This window comes from Balaenoptera musculus, chromosome 4, assembly GCF_009873245.2.
Source record: "Balaenoptera musculus isolate JJ_BM4_2016_0621 chromosome 4, mBalMus1.pri.v3, whole genome shotgun sequence".
NCBI lineage: Eukaryota > Metazoa > Chordata > Mammalia > Artiodactyla > Balaenopteridae > Balaenoptera > Balaenoptera musculus.
The window spans coordinates 88,720,098-88,743,162 of NC_045788.1; the positions used below are offsets into that span (position 1 = coordinate 88,720,098).

General features: G+C 39.2%; 1 non-coding gene across 1 annotated transcript; it reads right to left on the reverse strand.

The window, feature by feature from the left end:
- Window positions 1-12,215: 12,215 nt before the first annotated feature.
- LOC118895112 lies at window positions 12,216-12,323 on the reverse strand. Its single transcript, XR_005019882.1, has one exon. It is a non-coding gene; the product is annotated as a U6 spliceosomal RNA (small nuclear RNA).
- Between the last annotated feature and the right edge of the window lie 10,742 nt (window positions 12,324-23,065).

The following is a 23,065-nucleotide window of genomic DNA, read 5'->3' on the forward strand; positions in this document are numbered from 1 at the left end:
TTTTGGTCTTGTTTATGGTTTCCTTTGCTGTGCAAAAGCTTTTAAGTTTCATTAGGTCCCATTTGTTTATTTGTGTTTTTATTTCCATTGCTCTAGGGGCTGGGTCAAAAAGGATCTTGCTGTGATTTATGTCATAGAGTGTTCTGCCTATGTTTTCCTCTAAGAGTTTGATAGTGTCTGGCCTTACACTTAGGTCTTTAATCCATTTTGAGTTTATTTTTGTGTATGGTGTCAGGGAGTGTTCTAATTTCATACTTTTACATGTACCTGTCCAATTTTCCCAGCACCACTTATCGAAGAGGCTGTCTTTTCTCCACTGTATATGCTTGCCTCCTTTATCGAAGATAAGGTGACCATATGTGCGTGGGTTTATCTCTGGGCTTTCTATCCTGTTCCATTGATCTATTTTCTGTTTTGTGCCAGTACCAAACTGTCTTTTTTTTTTTTTTTAATGTATTTATTATTTATCTATTTACCTTTGCTGTGTTGGATCTTCGTTTCTGTGCGAGGGCCTTCTCTAGCTGCCGGCAAGCGGGGGCCACTCTTCATCGCGGTGCGGCGGGCCTCTCACTATCGCGGCCTCTCTTGTTGTGGAGCACAGGCTCCAGGCGCGCAGGCTCAGCAGTTTGTGGCTCACGGGCCCAGCTGCTCTGCGGCATGTGGGATCTTCCAGACCAGGGCTCGAACCCGTATCCCTGCATTGGCAGGCGGACTCTCAACCACATGCGCCACCAGGGAAGCCCACCAAACTGTCTTGATCACTGTACTTTGTAATATAGTCTGAAGTCAGGGAGCCTGATTCCTCCAGCAAGCATTTTTCGTTCTCAAGATTGCTTTGGCTATTCGGGGTCTTTTGTGCCTCCATACAAATTGTGAAATTTTTTGTTCTAGTTCTGTGAAAAATGCCAGTGGTAGTTTGATAGGGGTTGCATTGAATCTGTAGATTGCTTTGGGTAGTAGAGTCATTTTCACAATGTTGATTCTTCCAATCCAAGAACATGGTATATCTCTCCATCTATTTGTATCATCTTTAATTTCTTTCATCAGTGTCCTATAATTTTCTGCATACAGGTCTTTTGTCTCCTTAGGTAGGTTTATTCCTAGATATTTTATTCTTTTTGTTGCAATGGTAAACGGGAGTGTTTTCTTAATTTCACTTTCAGATTTTTTCATCATTAGTATATAGGAATGCAAGAGATTTCTGTGCATTAATTTTGTATCCTGCTACTTTACCAAATTCATTGATTAGCTCTAGTAGTTTTCTGGTAGCATCTTTAGGATTCTCTATCCCAGCAATCCCACTACTGGGCATATACCCTGAGAAAACCATAATTCAAAAAGAGTCATGTACCAAAATGTTCATTGCAGCTCTATTTACAATAGCCAGGACATGGAAGCAACCTAAGTGTCCATCATCGGATGAATGGATAAAGAAGATGTGGCACATATATACAATGGAATATTACTCAGCCATAAAAAGAAATGAAATGGAGGTGTTTGTAATGAGGTGGATGGAGTTAGAGTCTGTCATACAGAGTGAAGTAAGTCAGAAAGAGAAAAACAAATACAGTATGCTAACACATATATATGGAATCTAAGGGAAAAAAAAAATGGTCCTGAAGAACCTAGTGGCAAGATGGGAATAAAGACACAGACCTACTAGAGAATGGACTTGAGGATATGGGGAGGGGGAGGGGTGAGATGTGACAGGGTGAGAGAGTGTTATGGACATATATACACTACCAAATGTAAAATAGATAGCTAGTGGGAAGCAGTCTCATAGCACAGGGAGATCAGCTCGGTGATTTGTGACCACCTAGAGGGGTGGGATAGGGAGGGTGGGAGGGAGGGAGATGCAAGAGGGAAGAGATATGGGAACATATGTATATGTATAACTGATTCACTTTGTTATAAAGCAGAAACTAACACACCATTGTAAAGCAATTATACTCCAATAAAGATGTTTAAAAAAAAAAAAAAAAGAAAAAACTGTACATGTGACATGTGGCCACTTCTAGCTGCACAGGAGGCTAGGAATATCCATTTTGAGGGGGACCCTCTTTTCAAAATTATTATTGGAATATTTTATGTGGAAAATGAACATTTGATATGAACACAGTCAGCTACGATGTGGATGGAAGGCAGTGAAGGAATTTTATTATTTCCTAGGGTCCAGAATCAGGGGCAGCATTTATTTTCCTGCCTCATCCTAGTTCAGAAGGCCATTTACCAATGACACTTGAACCCACGGGCCTCACTTCCACAGAACCAAAGCTCTTCGGCTTATTGGAACTTTTTTTTTCTCAATATCATGCATAGTGGAATAGAGTCTTTGTGTTCCTTTTAAGGAGGTTTCTTTTAAACTCCCACACTCCTGAACAGGAAAACAGCATACAGACCAAAGCTGGAGGAAAGGACATAATTCTATGCACACTAAGTTTCTCCCATCTATCATATGTAACCACTGACATTTCCTGACAACCACTAGGCTTCTGGTATTTTCAAGAAGCTGAGTCATTATCCTAACTTTCCAGATTGAATCAGAAAACAACTGATTTTCCAAATGTGATATTGTTAGTTTAGGGTAAAGCTGGTTTCTCTGGCTTCTTTGGTGTATGTTTAGTACTTTTTCTGAATTCAGAAAATTTGAGACTCTCAGTGTAAAGATTTTGTTTGTGACATTGAACAATTTTTATAGACTATGGAAAAAATGCTAAAATATGATAGAACCCTGAAAAATGTCACAGATAATTAGTATTTCCCTTCACGTATGTGGATACTTGCCCTTAGATTCCATTATTCATTAATAATTGTATTTTCTGTGTTCTAGACAATATTTATGACCCTTTGAATTATCCTAAGGCAAAAATTTAGTTATAGGCAGAATAAAGATAAAACAGGTTTTATTATATTTCTCTCACAAGTGATGTACTTCTTAAGATGATGCTATAACATCATGATAGCTCATCAAAATAATTGTAAAATGTAATGTCAAATTATGTTTTGAACAACACTGATCACAATATTTAGCAAATATATCATGTACAAATGCTCCCTAATTCTTTTTTTTTTTGAATGTGTGCTGTAGATTTTCTTTTTCTTTTTTAAAATTTTTGGCTGCATTGGGTCTTTGTTGCTGCGCACCGGGCTTCTTTAGTTGTGGCGAGTGGGGGCTACTCTTTATTGTGGTGCGCAGGCTTCTCATTGCGTTGGCTTCTCTTGTTGTGGAGCATGGCTCTAGGCTCACGGGCTTCAGTAGCTGTGGCACGTGGGCTCAGTAGTTGCGACGTATGGGCTGAGTAGTTGTGGTGTGCGGGCTCTAGAGCGCAGGCTCAGTAGTTGTGGCGCACGGGCTTTAGTTGTGCTTCGCGGCAATGTGGGATCTTCCTGGACCAGGGGTTGAACACCTGTCCCCCTGCATTGGCAGGCAAATTCTTAACCACTGCGCCACAGGGAAGTCCCTGTAGATTGTCTTATAAAATACTGTTCAATATGTATTTTTGGGTGAAAGGAAATATTGTTAAACTAGTTACCCAAAACTGGAGCCTGCAAATGAGAAGTGTTTCTGTAACTGTCCGAAACTTAGCATCCAGTTTCAAAGTGCCTAGATTCGAATGTCATTGCTAATACTTATCGACTGTGTGACCTCAGGCAAGTTTCTTAACCTCTCTGTGCCTCAGTTTATCATTGTAAAATGGAGGATTAAAAGTATTGATGTTATTATGTTGTTATAACAATAAAACTTGGAACAATAGCACACTGAAAGTGTCATATAGCCTTATAAATTTGGTCATTATTGTCGGAAAGTAGAGAAATGGATATGGTCATTTTATAGATGTCCTTGACTCCTCTAAGTCTCAGCCATTGTGGGGAGCAAAAACTATCTCCCATACTCCCTCTAGTAAGGTGCCAATTTCTGCCTCAAGGTATGCTGAGGGCTACTAGAATGGAGTTTTCCATGCAGTTCTCTAAAGGTAAATTTAGGGAAATGTACATGGAAAATGGGAAATAGGAGTCATGTCATGACTTAATTGAAGTCCAACACTGAATGAGGTCCAAGCACATTATTCTTGCCTTCAAAGCTGGAGACATAAGATTTAGCCACATATAATTTAGGAGTGTTTTCAGTTGTAAATATCAGAACACACAATGGCTGGCCTGTTTCACAAGTGTTCTTTTGTTATCTCATGCCTCTTGTCTTAAAGTCTCAGCAGAAATTTTTATCTTAACATCCCCTTATATACCCAGCCACCCAAATGGGCAAATCAAAGCCTGAGTTGAATAAAATTATATCTTCACTTTTCACTTCTATACACTGAAGTAGCCAGATCTGAAGACTGATAAATCTTACATTCCTTAAAAATTTACCTTCTTCAATTTATGGTGTGAATTCTATGAATTTGAAAAGAGAACATTCAGCATATATTAAAGTCCCTGTTAGATGGTTTTACACTGATTTTGCTATTCAAGCAAACTTTTCTTCTTTAAGTGAGCTCAGAACCTGGCTGCAGTTTGCCCAGAAGCATGGGAACTTCAATTGTTCAGTCATTCCTCTTATTCTTACACAGAGAGTTGCTGATCTCAGTTTGATAGTTTTCTGTTTGGGCAAGAGGGGACCCTCATGTTACAATCTTCTTCTAGCCAAATATAAATATTTTATTTGTATAAGATTATGATTACTTTGTACAAAAATAGCTGACAAATGCTGTGGTAACTACGAGTTCTAGATAACTGTGAGGCCTTCGTGTGAACAGGCTAAGTCACTGGTGTTTCAACTTTACTTTCATGTGTTATAAAGTTTACAGTTTTCCACAGTGTATCATCAAAAGTGCTTATTAGCAATAATAGCAGCTTTCTTTTCCATTCATAGAAACACTCCAGTATTTGCATTTTCTGTAGATGAGAATTAGTGTTGCTTAGAAGAGTTTTTTGCCTTTGAGCAAGAGTTTTAAAAGAGATTACCCATAGGCAAGAGATAACTGCATAGAAACAGATTAGACCAGGACTCCAGGGACCTGGATTAAAGTTCAGGAATTCGTGAAAGAAACTAGGAAACTATGTCATTATCCTAATTCTTAATGTTATTTTTAATGGTTTTAAAATCTTTTTTTCTGTATAAGTATATTCTCTTTCAGAGTACCCTCAAATAATGTACTAATATTTTAGCATTAATATAAATAGATAATCCCATAATTTATTTAAGCCATTACATTTTTTAAATAACTTTCATAAATATAAAACCTAGAAATGTCAAATTTTTTGAAAGATACAGTGTTTATAAATCACATCAGCTTAGTCAAACACACTTTTTATTTAGAAAAAAAATCCAGCATTACAAAATATTAACGTAAAAGATAGAAAGTACCTGAAGCCATTGTATTAACCACTGTTTATAGTTGAGTATACATTTCTCTGCTATTTATTTTTCTAAACATTTACTTGTGGTGATTTTTTCCTTTTTAAACAAAGATAGAACTATACCATCCATGTGTTTTTTCACATACCAATAGCTCTTGAATAACCTCTTGTGTTTACATTATGTTGAATCTATTTCATCTTTTAAATTGCTACACAGTATTCTATAGTTCATTCAGTCAATCAGGTGATAGACATTTAGATTGTTCCCAGTGTTTCTCTAATATAATCAAAACTGCATTAATATTCTCAAACACTTATTTTTGGAATTTCTGTAAGTACATCTGAAGGATAAATTTCTGTTTAGGATGTCTGTGTTAAAGAATAAGAACATTTGCAAATTTAAAAGGCATTTCCAAATTGTCTTCCAAAAAAGGTTATATCAGCTTCCACTCCCATCAACAATGCATAATCAGAGTTTGATAAACTACTTATTTTCTTATCCTCTTTTCCACATGTGTTAAATAAATGGGCTGGAGCACATGCACTTATATTCTTGCCTGATTGTCTCCCACCATGGATGGCAAACCCCTAATGTCAGGCACTGTGGCTTGCTCAACTTTAATTACTTAGTGGATAGCATGTTGCCTTGCACATAGTACATCATCAATAAATATCTGTTAACTGAACCCATCTGTGGATCCCTCCAGATCTCCTATTTTATGGCTCAGTGATGATGATGATGTTGATGATGTATCTTAGTGTGCTTCCATAGATAGCTAAATATAAAGTATCATGAACTGCTGGCAGTAGGTGATTAGGATGTGTGAGATAGCAGGAAAAAAAATATATATATATATATATTGATCTCTGCCTTCTGTTCTAATTAGGTAACTCTTGGTGGGATCCTGGATGGAGGCTGGTCACCAGAAAGATCAAGCCATGATTAGAAACTTGGAATTTTCAGCCCTCCTGCAGAGAAAGGAGAGGGGCTAGCAGTGAAGTTAATGACCCATGATGCCTAGGTGATAATGCCTCTATAAAAATCCCTAAAGTATGGGTTTGAAGAGCTTCTGGGTTGGTGACTACTTGGAAGTGCTAGGAGAGCAGTGCTCTGGGAGAGAGCATGGAAGCTCTGTGCCCCTTCCCACATAGCTTGCCCCACACATCTCTTTCATCTGGATGTTCATCTGTATCTTTTAGCATATCCTTTTATAATAAACCAGTAAACAGCAAGTATACTGTTTTCCTTAATTCTGTGAGCCACTCTAGCAAATTAATTGAACCCAAGGTGAGGGTTTTTGGGCATTTCTAGCTGATAGGTCAGAAACACAGGTGACAACCTGGACTTGCTATTTGAAATTGGGGTGGGGAGCAGTCTTGTGGGACTGAGCCCGTAAACTATGGATCTGGCTCTATCTCCAGGTTGATAGTGTCAGGGTTGAGTTAAATTGTGGGACACCCAGCTGGTGTCACAGAATTGCTTGGTGTGGGAAAAAATTCCCACACATTTGGTGACCAGAAGTGTCAGAAGTGAAGTGTTCCGTGTGAGTCGTAAAGGGGGGATACACAAGAAAGTGAGTTTTTCCTACTCAGGATGGCTCTTAAATTCCTACAGCTCTTACATAGTCTCTTGCAATTGGAGACTAGTAGGTTGAGGTAGGCAAAAGATCAAGAAAATCTTACTGTATCCCATCATGAGGAGAGATAAATAAACTTTTTTCTAGATGATCTTTAAGACTACTTACTGCCTCTCCCTCTGATTAAATCTGAGACTATTGATCAATTAAAGGAAATGTTTCCAGACATTTATTATAAAAGTCTTAATAGGGCTTCCATTCTTCCCAGTGACAGTTTTAGATTTTCATATCTATTCTTCTCTGTGACAACTGTAATATCTTGGGTTTTCATGAGAATTTCTAAGAGTATATGGCAGAAATACAAGCCAGCAATTACTATATATTCTTTTAGCTGAGCATGGTGAGAATTGCAAGAAGGGAACAGTGTGCTGGAATTGCTAAATGAAATAAGTAATGGTGAAAAAATTCTGTGACTTGGAGAGACATACAAAGTATTTTTCTCGATCTTCAGAGACAATAGAAAAGGTATGATATTGGGATCAGGTAGACTTGGTCCTACCAGTTATTATCTCTAAGTCAGAGTACATCTGTTTCCTCATCTATAAAATGGGAATAATTATGTTACCTACTTACGGGATTATTAGAGATTATTATGAAAATCAACCGTTATTCATTTTTGCGGTCCCAGTGTGATTATTTCTTCTGAGAAGCTATTCTTGACTCTCTTCTCCCGCAAAATTAGGTAAAATACCTTGTCTCTGGGCATTCCTCCCGCCCCTACACTTATTCCCACTCTACATCAGGACCTTCTGCTATCACTGCATTTCTTATCGTATTGAAATTGCATCTATATATACTTGTCACTGCCACTACATGTGATATCCTTATAACCTTTATGTCTTCAACATTTAAATAGAGTACCTGCTCGTCAAAGAGTATGAACTCAGTAAATGTTTGTTGAGTGAATTAATGACATATTTCAAGTGCTTGCCCGGTACTTAAAACATTAAAAACATTCAATAATTTGTTCTTGACTTCTTTTGTAAATTTTTATCTCCAAAGTTTTATCAAGGAAATGATTTATCTTTTGTTTATGATGCTTTAGCTACTAAAATGCAGGGTTAGGACTGTTTTTGGATCCATTCTAGGTAATTAGATACACTGTGAGAGACATGGTTCATGGAAGGTTAAGATCTATCAAACTAGATGAATAACAGGATGAAAATTGCTTCAGACCTTTAGTCATAACCTATGTACATACATCTAGAAAAAAATTATTTATTTGACCTTTGTCCATATTTTTTGTAAATACATAACTTGGCAGTGTCAATTTAGTTCATCAAAGCAATGTGTTGGAGACCTTTTTTTTTTCATTGTCTCAGCTGCCTTATTGCACGGCATTACAAATGATGTTAATTCTGTGCTTAATTACGCTTAGCATAATATATATGCAGCTCAGTGTTTATCAGTTGGACATAACAAAAGTGCTGTTGTTTTCTTTGCATCTTCCTTCTGCTTATCATTTGTTGATTTTTGAAAGCAACTGGAGTTGTTTCCATGTGAATGGAAACAATTACAAGGCTGTACAATAAATGCTTTCTCTCTAGAAACCATCTTATATCAACTGTGATCTTTGCTTTTTAAAGATTTGGTGCACGTTTTCATGCAAACTTTTAACCTGATCTTTGCTACCCTTTCAGATCAGAAGAAATCTCTTAGATAAAAAAAAAGCTCACATTTGAATTTTTCAAAGCATGCATATTTCATCCATTGAAACAAGAACTTCCATATCTCCAAATTGACTACTATAGTCTGTCAGGCATGTGTTGATTCATGTTTACATAAAAGACCCATCTTAATATAATGATGGTATTTGTGCCTTAGGTTCTCATATTTTTAACTATTGCACGTGACTTAGGAGTTGGAAAGTGAGTAGCTTTTGGATAGTATTTATTTTAAAATGATCGTTTCAGCTAGTTTGTCCATTAGAGATGAATTTATTAAAAAAAATGTTCTTTTAAATTTTTTTCAGTGCAAGGTCAAAACTGCAATTAGAGCGTAAGTGTAATTATTGAAAAACATTGTAGATTATGTGATTTTTCCCGAAAGTTCTAAGATTAAACTTCATGAAAAATATTTTTTGGTGGCTATCAATACTTTCTAAAAACATCATTTTTTTTTGGTCCCACCATGTGGCATGCGGGATCCTAGTTCCCCAACCAAGGATCTAACCGTACTCCCTGCAGTGAAAGAGCAGAGTCCTAACCACTAGACTGCCAGGGAATTTCCAAATTAACATCATTTCTGAGAGTAGTTTTTTTTTTTTTTAATCTTTATTGGAGTATAATTGCTTCACAATACTGTGTTACTTTCTCTTGCACAACAAAGCGAATCAGCCGTATGCATACACATGTCCCCATACGGAGAGTAGTTTTATAAGTGAAACTTAGGTCATTATAAAACATATGAGTTATGCTTTAATAATAATAGCCATGCTTATTAAGCAGCTATTCTATGTCAAATGCTTTACATAAATTGTACATAATTATCTAATTTATTCCTCAGAACAGTCCTTCTAGAGGACGAGGACAAGAAAGTTAAGGATTTTGTTCAGAGTTGGTAAGTGGGAGATGCAGGATCAGAAGTCATGTTCGCCTGTGCTAAACCCTTGCTCTGTATCTGTTGATATTGCTCATCTTCCTTCACCCATCCTGCCACCAGGGGGACCCAGGGGATATAGCCAAATGAAAGCTCCAGCCAAGGGCCTACTCTATTCTGAACATTGCTGACACCCTAAATCCTTGCTGTCTTTCCTTTTCAGTAAACTTAACACGTCCAGGAAGGAATTTTTGGCTTACTTTATTACTTCTTCCTTATAAGTCTCCTCTTTTGTTCTAGCAATTCTAAATGCAGGAGAGCCTCTTCCTTTAGTGTAAGTTGCTCAAGGTGGTGACAGCACTTAAGTGCCACATTTCCTTTCCTTTCTCTTCTCTCTTCCCTTCTGATCCTCTCCTTGCCAACACTGACTGCCTGGCATGTATGTAATAAGTGCTCAAGAAATGGCAGTCTACTGTTGTGTTCCCAGGTTCTGGGGGCTCCTCTCTGAAGGGATTTTTGGTAATAATAATAATCATCATCATCATAGCCAATATTTATAGCACAGTATGTACCAGAATCTCTTTCAAGCACTTTAATGCATGTGCCCTGTTATTATGTCTGTCTTTATCAAGCAAGGAAACGGTGAGGCTCAGAAAGCACATGACTTGTCTAAGATACCAGTGATAACTGGTTGGTGTCATAGTTCTGAAGCTCAGTTTTTGACTTCTAGTCCTTCTACTGACTGATGTGGTGGCTGTAAAAACGTGCTGCTCAAATCTCCTTCAAGAGAATCTGCTGTGAGGAGCGTAGCTGATGACAGACTCCAGCTGGCAACCCCTTTAAACCCACCATGGTGTTCATACCAAAACCATACTTCCTTCCCCTGGGCTGCCTCTGGACAATGACTGAGCGTGGTGGGGATAATAGTACTAGCTCATTCCCAGAAATGGAAAAATAATCCAACATTAGTAACTCTGTTAATATAATTCACCTAGAGGAGAACAAATAAGAGAAATCATATAATCCTACCAATCAAGTATTGGAAAAAAACTCAATAAACTAGGGACTCTATGGCCACATTTTAAATTAATAGTTACCACCTAAAAGCCAGTATGATGTCAGTGAAAACACAATGAGAAAATCCCCATAATGTCAAGAATAAAGCCAGAGTGTCCACTGTCACTACTTTTTTTCCTTTTTTTAATTGAAATACAGTTGGTATAGAATACTATGTTAATTTCAGGTGTACTACATAGTGATTTGACATTTACATACATTATGAAATGATCATCATGACAAATCTTGTAACCATCTGTCCCCATACAAAGCTATTAAGGTATTATTGACCATATTCTTTATGTTGTATGTTGCATCCTCGTGGCTTATTTATAACTGAAGATTTGTGCCTATTAATCCCCTTTACTTATTTTGTCTCCCACCTCCCAGCAACCATCAGTTTGTTCTCTGAGTCTGTTTTCATTTGTTTTGTTTGTTTGTGCTTTAGCTTACACATATAAGTGAAATCATCTGGTATTTGTCTTTTTCTGTCTGACTTATTTTACTTAACATAATATCCTTTAGATCCATTCATGTTGCCACAAATGGCAGATTTCATTCTTTTTTATGACTAATATTCCATTGTATATATGTACCACATCTTCTTTATCCATTCATTTATTGATGGACATTTAGATTGTTTCCATATCTTGGCTATTTAATGCTGCAGTGAACAATAGCGTGCATAAATCTTTTCAAATTAGTGTTTTTGTTTCTTTGGGTAAATACCCACAAGTGAAATTGCTGGATCATATGGCAGTTCTATTTAATTTTTTTTTTTTTTTTAAAGAAAGGTTGTGACCAAATTAAAGGTTGTTGACCAAATTCTTTTTTTTTTTTCAAATTTTTATTTATTTATTTATTTATTTATGGCTGTGTTGGGTCTTCGTTTCTGTGCGAGGGCTTTCTCTAGTTGCGGCAAGCGGGGGCCACTCTTCATCGTGGTGCGTGGGCCTCTCACTATCGTGGCCTCTCTTGTTGCGGAGCACAGGCTCCAGACGCGCAGGCTCAGTAACTGTGGCACACGGGCCTAGTCGCTCCGCGGCATGTGGGATCGTCCCAGACAGGGCTCGAACCCCGGGTCCCCTGCATTGGCAGGCAGATTCTCAACCACTTGCGCCACCAGGGAAGCCCTATTTTTAATTTTTTTGAGGAAACTCCATACTGTTTTCCATAGTGACTCCACCAATTATAATCCCACAACAAGGGTTCCCTTTTCTCCACATCCTTGCCAATACTTGTTTCTTGTCTTTTTGATAATTGCCGTTCTGACAGGTATGATGTGGTAGCTCACCGTGGTTTTGATTTGCATTTCCCTGATAATTAGTGATGTTGAGCATCTTTTCAGGTGCCTGTTGGCTATCTGTAGAAAAATTTTTATTCAGGGCCCTCTGCCCATTTTTTAATTGGGTTTTTTTTTTGTTTTTTTATATTGAGTTGTATGAGTTCTTTATGTATTTTAAATAGCAACCCCTTATTGGATATATCTGATATTGCAAATACCTTCTCTCATTCTGTAGGCCGCCTTTTTGTTTTGTTGATAGTTTCCTTTGCTGTGGCAAAGCTATTTATTTTGATGTAGTCCCATTTGTTTATTTTTGCTTTCGTGTCCCATGCCTGAGGAGAGAAAATATGGAACGTATCACAAATTTTCTGTGTCATCCTTGCTCAGAAGCCATGCTAATCTTCTCTGTATTGCTCCAATTTCAGCATGTGTGTTGCCCAAGTGAGCACTTCAGTACTACTTTTTTAACATGATTCTGAAGGTTCTTGCCAGTACAATTAGAGAGGAGAGAATGAGGCATATATATTTGAAAAGGATGTAATATTATCATTATTTGCAAATGTTATACTTGCTTACATGAATATACGAAGAATCAACTGAACAATTGTAACAAAACAATAGAAGAATTTATAAATGGCTGAGTACAATAATAAACAGCAAGCAACTTTCATAAGTACAGACAATAACCAACTGGAAGTTATAATGGAAGAAAATATCACATTTACAGTAGAAAAAAAATTTATAGAAATAAATTTAACAAGAAATATACAAAATCTGTACAAATAAGGAAAGCATACATTTTCTTAAATAGGAAGATTCAATGTTATAAAGATATCAGCTCTTCCTAATGTAAGTAACAAATTCTGTATCAGTAAATACAATAAGAGTGTTATTTATTTGTTCATTTGTTTTTTGAACTGGAAGGGTTGAGTCACATGGAAAATAGGGAAAAATATTCAAGAAAAGTCTGGGCAAAGAAGAGTAACAAGTTACAGTCTCTCCCATATTTTAAAATATAGAGTTATAGTAATTGCATTAATGTAATAATAATGCATGAATAAACATGCAGATAAATGGAATAGAAAAGAAAGTCTGTAAGTAGACACAAATATGTGTTGCATATCAGTGTATGGCAAGAATGGCCTAGCAAATCAGTAGGTAAGTGATGAATTATTTAATAAATGGTATTGGGACAACTGGATAGTAATCTGGAAAATAAAATTATTTTTGGACTCTTACCTCATTTTTTATCCCTAAATTCCAAATGTTTCAAAGATTTAAATTTAAAATAAAAGTAAAAAGTATACTATAGAAATATTATGTATGTATACACACAGGTGTGTGTGTGTGTGTATGTGTGTGTGGGTGGGTGTGTGTATGTAAAACATTTCAAGGTTGGGAAGACATTTCTAGGGTTAATCCAAAACTAAGAATCTTAAATTAAAAGATAGATTAATTTGACCATATAAATTAAAATAAAATTATCTTGTCATTAAAATCCATAAACAAAGGAAAACCACAAATGACAAGCCAGGAGGAAAATATTTTGTCTGCAACTCATGACATAGACCAAAGGATGTTTCTCAGCATATATAAATAAATATGTGAGAAGAAGACCAATAATCCTACAAGAAATGGACAAAGGATCAAAACAGTTGGTATCAAAGGAAGTATAAATGGGTCTTAACATATGAAAAGGTATTCACTTAATATATAATAGGAAGAAAATTAATTTAAGTTAAATCTACAAGGAAGTGCCATTTTCCCTTGTTAGTTTTGGCAAAGATAAAAGAATTCTGATAGCATGCTATATTGAAAGGGGTGTGAGAAAATAGGTATTCAGTACACTGCTATTAGTTATATAATTTGGTATAAACGCTATAAAAGGCTATTTAACAATATCTTATCAAAATTACAAATGCATATATTCTTTGATCCTGCAATACTACTCTGGGAATTTATCCACAGCTATGCTTGTCACGTCTTAAGTGACAAATATACAAGGATATTCCTTATAGGGCTGTTTGAAATAAACAAAAGATTGGAAGCAGCATAAATATCTATATTAGGACACTGGTTAAGTAAATTATGTACCTGTATGGCATGGGATTCTATGCCAACCTTTTAAAGAATGAAGCTGTTCTATATGTACTGATTTTGGACAGTTTCCCAATATATAATGTTAAAAGAGTAAAGGGAAGAATATGGTGTATAGTACAAGTTTTTGTTTTTGTCATTGTTGTTTGTTTTACACTTGTATGCTTTTATATGCATTGAACATCTGTAAATGATCAAGCTACCTCCAGGGAATGAAACTAGGAAACTAGGGGACAGGAGAAGTGAAATAGGCTAAATTTTAATCTACAAATTTTCATTTGAATTTTTTACTGCGTGAGGTATTACATACGTGTAATATTCAGTGACAGCGCTAAGCACACTATTCAATTCACTTGATCTTTTCTTGGTACCAAGACTTTCTAGACGGAGAATGAAATGTTCATTTACATATGGAACAAGCTTCTTATCTTGTCGAAGACTGGTAAGTTTGCTGACTGGCTGCAGCTTTAGGCTGTTTTTGAAACAGGGAGTGCATACCTGTACTTAACAGGGACTCTGGTGACGTGCCTTGTGATTTTGATGCCAGAGATGAAAAACCTAGAGAGAGAGTAATAGGAGGGTGAGACTAGGAATTACAGTGGGTGGGGTGAACAGACTTTGGGATAAGGAGTGAAACTTGCCAGCAATTTTCACCCCTTTTATTAGGTATTTATCTTGGATGGATATCTGCTTTGTACTCTGTGAAAGCAGAAAATCAGGCCATGGAGTTAACCAGAGCCTGGAGTTCTTTCTAAGGAAGCAAAATGGCTGAGAAAACACAGCAGTAATTTAATGTTTATAAAGAATGGGCTGAAATAACTATAGTATATCAAAAGCAAATAAACTGCTGAGGAAATTGGCATATTTTAATTTGGTTCAGACTATATTTTACATGTTCTGGCTGTACTGTAATGTACGAGTTTGTATGTAGAGCTTAAATGTATAATTAATACAGCTTTGAAGCTAGTTCTATCCACATGATTAAAATTTATCATGGAATTAGCTTTCAGATAGAGACTTTTTAACATGTTATAGTCAATGCTATAAATTAGATCTTCTCTGATGAGCTCTGAATAAAGGACTCTAATTTATCTCAGTGGTATTTTATTAGAGACATTTTAATTGCTATGGCAGGTAAAAAGCACCATCCAGTATCTTGGCTAAACATTTCAGTTACTGAAATCATTTTCCCTCCTAGTAAAAATAATTGGGTTTAAAGAATATTCTGTTTTATTGAAGATGAACTAAAAATCTTTTATTTTATACGCATGATTCAGCCTCACATTGAAACTTTGTGGGAAGTTTGATCCGTAAAGGAAAAAAGGAATCTTTTTACATCAGTGAAGGAAATTATATACTATCCCAAGGAAGAAATCCCCAAATTTTTCCCTTCCAGACATCTAAAAGAAAGATCTGGGAATTGATTGCTGGTGAATAAGTTATGGGTGTGTGGCATTTTTTTTTATTGCTTTCCAATTATTTGTATTTTGTCCTTATAGATATATATATTTAAAATCAAAATAATAGAAATATATACTTTAAAAATTTCCAATAATCCTTTCTCTTCTTGATAACTACTCTTAACAGTTTGGCATACATTCTTACAGAAATTTTCCACACAAAGTATTTTTTTCCTCCTTAAAATTCTGGATCTGTTGCCAACAAATGTCTGAATTCTTCCTGTTCTGCCTGCTGCATTTTATCAAATTTGCCCACCCCATGCAGTTTCAATCACTTTGTTGGAATGACGCGTTATCTAACTATAGCCAAAATTCCCAGTTTGTGGGCCTAAGGACAGATTTTATGCCAGTGCATCTGTGCCGAAGAGCAGGTTTAGATTGTGTGCCCGTGCCGAAGTAGGGACTGGGTGCCAGCTTGTTCAAAGCTCAGCCGACTGCAGATACCCACATGGAGTGAGGCTTGCTTCTGGTGGCTCCGTTCCTTCAACCCCAGACACGAGTGTCTGTGGAGCACAGTGCTGAAGGGCAGTGTCTTTGTCGCACTTCCTCACACTTTGCTCTGTTGGATGAAAGTAAGGTCTCTCACTTCAGTTTTGCCCTTGTCAAAATGATTACCAAGTTTATTCCATCTTGGATTGTATGTTTCCTAGCTACTAATGGATGATTTTTATGGTTTAATATATTTTTTAAATTAATTAATTAATTTATTTATTTATTTTTGGCTGTGTTGGGTCTTCGTTTCTGTGCGAGGGCTTTCTCTAGTTGCAGCGAGCGGGGACCACTCTTCATCGCGGTGCGTGGGCCTCTCACTATCGCGGCCTCTCTTGTTGCGGAGCACAGGCTCCAGACGCGCAGGCTCAGTAGCTGTGGCTCGCGGGCCTAGTTGCTCCGTGGCACGTGGGATCCTCCCAGACCAGGGCTCAAACCCATGTCCCCCGCACCGGCAGGCAGACTCTCAACCACTGCGCCACCAGGGAAGCCCTGGTTTAATATTTGACCACTAATTCACTAGACGCTAGTGAGAAGCTTTAAAAAATGTCTTAGAAGACAATTTTTGTTCAATATGATAGGTCATTTGGACTAATAGCCACCATTTAAAGAGGGGCTGAAATTAACAGCCTAAATGCCATGCTGCATTTAGTGTTGATTGAATTCTAACAAACCAAATAGATCTACTAAAGCCTAATGCAAAATTCCATGGACACTAGAATATTAATTCTGAGAAACGCTGGGTCAGAATGCATCAGAAGCTGTTAAATGTCTTATTGAATTTTTTCAACTTGCCTACCCTCCTTAATATGCCATCTTCAAGTTTTACTTTGGTATATTGAGATGCATGTAAAATTGCTGAGAGATGTCAAGTAGGTAGTTGGATATACAACCGTGGGGGCTCAGAGTATGAAACAGATACATAAATTTGGGAGTTGTCAGCATAGATGGTTTTTAAAAGCTACATAATTAGATGAGATCACCTGAAGAAAAATGTGGGGGGAAAACTGATCCAGGTGAATTTCTAACATTTAGATGAGGAGCAGGCAAAAAGAGGACTGAAATAGAGTGGCCACACTGGAAGATGATGTCAGGGGAAACTAAGAGGAGAGCAATTCAAGAATGAGACAGTAGGACTTCCTGGTGGCACAGTGGTTAATAATCCGCCTGCCAATGCAGGGGACACGGGTTCGAGCCCTGGTCCGGGAAGATCCCGCATATGCCGCGGAGCACCTAAGCCTGTGTGCCACAACTACTGAGCCTGCGCTCTAGAGCCCGCGAGCCACAACTGTTGAGCCCATGTGACACAACTACTGAAGCCCGCACGCCTAGAGCCCGTGCTCCACAGCAAGAGAAGCCACCGCAGTGAGAAGCCCGCGCACTGCAACGAAGAGTAGCCCCCGCTCGCTGCAACTAGAGAAAGCCCACGCACAGCAACAAAGACCCAACACAAAGCCAAAAATAAAATAAAATAAATTTATTTAAAAAAAAAAAGATGAGACAGTATACAGTGGGGTCAGTGGTTTCTACGTGGTCAAGTTAAGATGATGTCAGAGGAGTGGATTGTTTTTGGTAATCTTAGCATGAAGAACTTTCAGGTTATTGTTGAGAACTGAAGTAGATTGAGAAGGTAATGGAAGGTGAAGAAGTAGAAATGACGTGTGTAGAGAGTTTTTGTAATATTTTACCGTAAGGGAGAAAAGAATTGGTACAGTAACTGGAGGGAATTGTAAGGTCAGGAGATGTTTTATTTCATTTTGCTTTTGTTACTAACCTTCCCGAGTCAGTCCCCAACAAGGGTCCCTCTGTGCAGTGTCATTTGAGTCAATAGAACGAGACCAAGTTCGGTTCAGAAGCAAAGGAAAGCTTTATTCTTGGATCAGAGAATGGAGAGGTGCCGAACTAGTGCTTTTCCCGACAGGCTGTGGGCAGGGCTGCTCTATAGGGATCTCCTCATCAGGGAGGGAAACGGGCGGAGTTCTCCCCGGGCTGGCACAGCTTGTGCTGCTCATGCTCCTGATCGCAGTGCCAGGCACAGCATCTCCACACGCAACCCGCTGCTGAGGAACTGTGGTCCAAAGTGCTGGGCGCAAGGTCTCTGCAAGCGGCCCCCTATGAGCAAGTGAAACTAGACGAAGCGCAAAGGAAAAAAAAAAACTTAGACTTTATTTTACTACCCAGATTCTATTTTTATTTCCCGGGAGTTGTTAATGAGCATTGCCAGTTAAAGATCCCTCCTCTGTCTTTTGACCTGCTCCTCACTCTTGAGGGGCGCTGAGGGGCGAAGGTCCATGTTCTGTAACTTCTTCCTGCTGATTTTGGGTGTCAGTCACCATAACCCTGGTTAGAGGAGCAGAACTTCTCCCCAGCTGCCTGTAGGTACGTTTGATTGTCACCAGGTCTTAACACTAACTGTTCATACCCCTGAGCACCCACCATTTGTCTAACCTTTTAGAGACAAAAGACACCAGACAATTTAAGATACATGGCTCAAATATTGACAAGAGAATAATGGTCACGTGACAAATTTTTTTCCTAAAAATGCAGGTATCTAGGTCTTTTGCTTATAGGCAAAAGTGTGCCCTGATGTTGAAGCTCACTGCCTTGGCCTGAATATCCCTGGTCACACTTTTGTTGTTTTTCAGAAGAGAAGCTTCAGGGCAGAGAGCGGTTCACACGAGTAGTCAAGGGGTTCCATCGCCCCAGGTTGTCTCTCAGAGGTTGGGGCTCAGGAGCCCTCTTCACTTGAGTGTGATATACCCACAGAATGATCCCTGCAACTTCAGGGCAGAATGGGTGGTTAGGATCACCAAGTGAGGTCATTCCACTTAGGAGTGAGTTGGTTTTGTTGGCTGCCAGTTTTCCAGGTTTTTAGGTTCACCCAGTCTCCTGGCTGGAAGGGGTGCAGGGCTAGGTCATTGGGTGCAGGCAGCACCTGGTTACCATATTCCATAGGGGCTATCATGGTTTCTCCCTACCTGGAGGGCATACTTGAGTTGTTCCATTTCAAGGGGGCTAAGTGTCCCTTCTCTTGGGTTTGGGAATGGGTCTACCATACATGAGTTCAAATGCACTTAAGTTTAACTTACTCCTTGGAGCTAACTGCATGTGGAGCAGGGCAATCAGAAGCAACTTAATCTGATTTTCTTGAGTTTCCTGACATAGTTTGGCTAAGGCCCTTTTCAAGGTCTGATTGGACCTCTCTACTTTCCCCAGTGAATAGGGTCTCCGGGCTGAGTGCAAGGTCCATTTTATGCCCAGGGCACTTGTTATCCCCTTCGTCACTTGAGACACAAATGCTGGACCATTATCATTTTGTAGGGATCCTGGGAGCCCAAACCTGAGGATTATTTCTTTTAGTAATGCCTTAGTCACTTCAGCTGAATGAGGAATGAGAAAAGGGGACTCGCCCTTGGGGTATTAGCTCAAAAACTGGGACTAGTGGGGAATGCTTCTATCTGACCAGAAAATGTGTCTACTTTTACCAAGAGATATACCTGAAATTGCCTGGTACTCTGGGTATGACAGTGAAATCAATCTGCCAATCTTCTCCAGGATATGTCCCTCTGGTCTGAATGGGTCTTATCTGGGGGCCTCTGGGAGATCTGGTATTGGGGTTGTTCATTGTATAGATGGGATGTATCTCAACAATTCAACTGATTATACTTTTCATGTCAGGAGTTACCATGACCTTAACTAACCAATTATATAGGGCTTCCCTCCCACAGTGAGTTCCTTGATGAGCCTTTCTGATGGCTTGACAAGCTGCAGTTGGGGAAAAGAAGTATTGCCTGTGTTCATCAACTAGCCACTCATGGCCTCCTAGTTCTCTACTGAAGCCCTGTTTTTGGGCTTTGTCTAACTCTTCCTTACTGTAGACTGGGTAATAATTGGATGGATCTGGCCTTCAAAGGGTAATTGCCAAGTTACTGGTTCTAGGGCCGCCCTTTTGGCAGTTGTATCTGCCTTGTTTTCCTTTATTACCTCTGCATTCCCGTTTTGGTGACATCTACAGTGAATCAATGACACCTTTTTTGCAAACTGTGCTGCTTCTAAGAGCTTCAATATGCTTAAGCCATATTTCAACTGTTTATTCTCTGCAGTAGGCATACCTGTTTCCTTCCAAATAGCCCATGTGCATGTAGGATGGCATACACATACTGGGAATCTGTATAAACATTTAAGGTCTTCCCTGTCCCGAGCTCTAAGGCTCAGGTGAGGACTATCAGTTCCACCTTTGGGTCAGAAGTCCCTGGGGATAGGTTTTGTGCTTCTTTGACTTGGGTCTGGGAGGTCACTGCATATCCTGCCAGCCTTTTCCCCTCTTTCATAAAACTGCTCCTGTCTGTGAACCATTCCTCATCGGCATTTGGGAGAGGTTCACTTCCTAGGTTGGGATGACTGGAATAGATCACGTCTATGGTTTCTATACAATCATGCTCTGGGGCCCTGTTTCTGTGGGTAGCAGTGTGGCAGGATCTAGTGTGTGATAGGTTTTTATGGTAGCCACTGGGTTGTCTAAAAGCATAGGGTGAATTTAAATTGACTTTCCAGGGGATAGCCATTCTGTTCCCTTAGAACTTACTAAAGTCTGAACCTGGTGTGGCGTCCATATAGTGACTGGTGACCAAACACTAACTTTCAGCCTCCTTTAGCAGGGTTGTGGTAGCTCCTACTGCCCGTAGGCAAGGAGGCCATGCCTTAGCAGTTTGATCTAATTGTTTAGAGAAATAAGCAATCACTGGAGTAAGGGGTCCTAGTTTTTGAGCTGATGTGCCAAAGGTAGTTCCCCTTCTCTCATGAATGTAAAGGTCGAAGGGTTTAGCTAAATCTGAGAGGGCTAGGGCCGGGGCCTGAAGTAATTGCTTTTTCAACTGTTGAAAGGCCTCTTCATATTCTGAATTCCATTCAAAAGGATCATTATCCTTTCCTTTCAACTTTATGTATAGAAGTCTAGTTATTAGACTTAGGGATCCAGATGGGCAAAATCTGGCCATCCCCAAACGCTGTTTTCTAGTTTTAGGAGGGGTGAGGCAGCAAATGGCTTCTTTTCCCTCCTGGGGTAGGCTTCTCTGGCCTTCTATAAAAATGAAGACTAGGGACTTCATTTTCCCTCCTGGGGTAGGCTTCTTTTCCCTCCTGGGGTAGGCTTCTTTTCCCTCCTGGGGTAGGCTTCTCTGGCCTTCTATAAAAATGAAGACTAGGGACTTCCCTGGTGGTCCAGTGGGTAAGACTCCACGCTCCCAATCCAGGGGGTCTGGGTTCGACCCCTGGTTGGGGAACTAGATCCCACATGCATGACGCAACTGAGTCCACATGCTGCAACTAAGAAGTCTGCATGCCACAACAAAGATCCTGCATGCTGCAACTAAGACCTGGCACAGCCAAAATAAATTAATTAATTAAAAAAGAAAAAAGAATGAAGCCTAGGTAAGTCACCTGAGTTTATAATATTTGAGCCTTTTTTTTTTGGACACCTTATATCCTTTATGGGCTAGGTGGTTCAGAGTGATTACAGTATTTTTGTCAGAAACCTCCTTAGTAGGGCTGGCAATCAGAATGTTGTCTACATACTGGAGGAGTGTTCCCTCCTTCAGATGTAGATCTTTCAGGTCTTTACCTAAAGTTTCCCCAAAGATGGTGGGGAAATTTTTGAAATTTTTGTGGCTCTGGTGTCAGCTAAGAATTTGACAGTTTTCCCCACTACGTCCAATGTCAACCAGGGCTCCTTGGGGATCAGTTGGAATCCTGGCTTAGGAGCCCTCTGGCCCCATCATTCTCCATCTATTTGGACCATCTGCCTTTGAGGGTAGTGGCCAGGATCTGCCATTTCCCTTTGGGGGCAGTGAGGGCATTCTCCTTTTCAGTGTCCCTCTGGTTTACATATGGTGCAATGATTGGGTCCTAGTTTCCTTGGCTTGCTATCCCTCAGTGGGAGCTGGGCGCCACTCACCAGAGTTGAGTGTCTCTCTGGGCAGTTAGTTCAGATTCCCATGCCAACCAATTGACATTGGAGGACAACAGCTTGCCTCTGGGCCTTTTTATTCTCTGACTTTTCTTCCTCTGTATCTGGGTTATTAAACACCCTCAACCCTCAGTAGGCAACCTTGACCAGGCGATAGGTAGGGGCATCTGGTCTGTTTCCATTTTCTGAAGTTTATGCCTAATGTTGGGGGCATTTTGGGAAATAAAATATGACCTCAGGATTGCATTCCCTTCCAATGACTCAGGGCCAGTGGTAGTAGATTTAGAGGCATTCCCTGAGGTGCTCTAGGAGTCCTGGAGTGTTTTCTGTTGGCTCCTGATTGATTTCCTTTATCTTATTCCAACTGACAGGTTTCTGTCCTCCTCCTTGGATTCCCTTTAGGATTGTATTTTTATAATGAGTCAGTCTCTGTCTTCCACCCCCTTCTCCATTGTCTTGATGGTCCCAGTTGGGTTTGGTATCTGGGATCACTTGATTCCGTGGTCTGAAAATGGCATGACCTGCATTGTTTCTGTTCTCTTTGGTTTTTCTTCCCTCGTTAGGAGTACTTTGAGGAGGTTCTTTCTGAGTGTCAACCCAGGTAGGGTCATGGGTCTGAAAGATTCCCCTATTCAGATTCAGGAACCCCTCTGGATTTTCCCACAACCCCTTACTATGACTTTTCCAGCTATACAGGTCAGAAGTGGTAAATGGGATGTGTACCTAGATGAGCCCTTCTTCTCCATTGGGACCTGCTTCAAAGGGAGTACTTTTCCTGGTGGGTGGTTAGACCCTGGATGATAATTAGTCATGTAAATACCCCAAAATTTGACCCAAATAAGATTTCTGGTTCAGGAAATTTGGCACAAAACTAATAATGGATTCCTCAAAAGACCAAAATAGAAGACATCCAAATGGTGTGGATTCTGATATAACTGGAGGTCCCCCTTGAATTTTTTTTTGAATTTTATTTTTTTATACAGCAGGTTCTTATTAGTTATCTATGTTATACATATTAGTGTATATATGTCAATCTCAGTCTCCCAATTCATCCCACCACCACCACCACCCCCACCCCCTTTCCCCCCTTGGTGTACATACGTATGTTCTCTATATTGTGTCTCTATTTCTGCCTTGCAAACTGGTTCGTCTGCACCATTTGTCTAGATTCCACATATAT